Source organism: Lacerta agilis, chromosome 2 (assembly GCF_009819535.1).
Source record: "Lacerta agilis isolate rLacAgi1 chromosome 2, rLacAgi1.pri, whole genome shotgun sequence".
Taxonomy (NCBI): domain Eukaryota; kingdom Metazoa; phylum Chordata; class Lepidosauria; order Squamata; family Lacertidae; genus Lacerta; species Lacerta agilis.
The window spans coordinates 88400616-88402662 of record NC_046313.1 but is presented as its reverse complement, the minus strand read 5'-3'; the positions used below and the strand labels follow the sequence as shown (position 1 = coordinate 88402662).

The 2047-nt window shown below is 38.9% G+C and overlaps 1 pseudogene; it reads left to right on the top strand.

Moving 5' to 3' along the window:
* The first annotated feature begins 1205 nt into the window (after window positions 1-1205).
* Window positions 1206-1615, top strand: LOC117042943 (annotated as a pseudogene).
* Window positions 1616-2047: the final 432 nt, after the last annotated feature.

The window sequence follows — 2047 nt, the reverse complement described above, 5'->3', positions numbered from 1 at the left end:
ATGCTGCAAAATATACCTGCCCCCCCCCCCAAAAAAAGTCTGCAGTCTGCAGTGTTGGTCCTTCATCACATTTAAACATTTACTCATAAGGATATTAAGTTCCAGTTGTCAGTTGGGGGGCCTCCAATGAAAATGATGGTGTTTGATGCAATGTGATATATATGTTTATGCTTGTGATGTTTTAGTAGAAATGGTTGTTTCACGTGGGAAAATTAACTCCCCTTCTTTTAGCCACATTCCATTAGCTTAAGACACAGCATTTCAACTACAATGGGATGTGGAAACAATGATATCCAATGCCACACCTTGGCACAGAGTGTGCAAATTAGATCAGGATAAGCAAAAAAGAAAAGAAACCTTTTGAATTAATTTCCCCTTGCATTAAATTGATTAAAGCCCATCTTTAGACAGATACAAATGAACAGCACAAAGTTGGCAATTTAACCTCGTTGGCATGCAAGTGATGAAATGTTCCGCCCTGTCAAGTGCTATCTCAGAACATACCTGACTTACCCAATATCTCTTCCAGGTGCTATGTCTTCCGTGAAAAATTCTGCTTGGTCCAGCAAGCTACTTTGCCATAACAGAAACATTCCCTGTAAGAAATTGTTCTATTGTAGCCAGGCATTTTATTTTTAAGATCTTGATAGTTCACTCTTAGAGATGGACTCATCAGTCTATTTCTGTTCTGTCTCACTTTCACAAGCCTTCTTTTCTACATCTGCTTCATCCTGATTCCATTTCTATTCGCAGTGTTAAAGAAGAACACCACACTTAACTTTATATGGAAAGAGAGCTGTCATTTATCTGTCTTCTCCTCATGAACCCACAAAATATGCTCAGAGGGACCCCCAATGCAGTGGAAGAGCAGCATTAGATAAAACCCATAAAGTACCATGGAATTATGAAGCTGTTCAAGGTATATTTTTAAACTTTTCTATTATTCTCTTTCCCAATTTTGGGAGGGGGTGTCCTAAAGGATTTGAATGTGGATTTTTAATCTTCAACTTGAAAACCAGGATCCACAATGGATGGGGTTCAAACTACAGCTGGCACAATGAGGAGTCTCCCCATGCCTCCGGCCGGCAGAGCAAGCCGGGTGACAGTCCCAGATGGAGCGGAGCGGGGAGTCTTCCAAGACTTGGGAGATTTATGAAAATCTAATGTAAATAACACAGGCAAATGAGACAGACTGAAGTTGAGAAATGGCAGGTTTCTTAGACAATTTCCAGTGGCTTGAATGTGAGTTGCTTCTGTGGTAGCTGGGATTCTGTTTTTTACAGGTTGGTGGATAATGATAGATGCAGCAGTAGTTTACCCTAAGCCAGAGCATTCCATACTTGTGGAGTGTTTTCTACTCTAGCTTTTTTTCATGATAAATGCAGTATCAAATGCTCAGGTGAGAGGAGACAGCTACAGTGATGGATGTTTAGGAAGAACAGGTGCTCATGTCTGGCTCTTTATCAGCTTCTATGTGGATCCTTTTTGGAGCATATGTTACCCACAATATTAATGTCTACCCAGGCTTAGCAGTGTTTTTTCAGAATGCTTTGATATTTTTCAGCACCCTTATCTACAAATTTGGAAGAACTGAAGAACTGTGGGCTTAGCTTAAGAGTACTTTTTTCATCATCTTGCTGAGTGAGTCTTGTATGTAAATATAACTTACATTTCTGTTTTATATTTTGCCAGATAGATGTTGCATTACACCTTTTATTTGTTTACTTATTTTTGAAAAGTGAACTGATTTAAATATTCTGCTCAAAGTTAGAAGACATCTGAAGGCTGCCCTGTATAGGGAAAGTTTTTAATGTTTGATTCTTTTTTAAAATTCTGTTGGGAGCCACCCAGAGTGACTAGAGGAAACCTAGCCAGATGGGCGGGGTATGTATAAATAAATTATTATTATTATTATTATTATTATTATTATTATTATTATTATTATTACAGTCGTACCTCCGCTTACATAAACTTGGGGTATGTAAGCGACAAACCCGGAAGTATATTTCCGGATTTTTGCCGTGCGCAGAAGCGCTCTACCACCCCA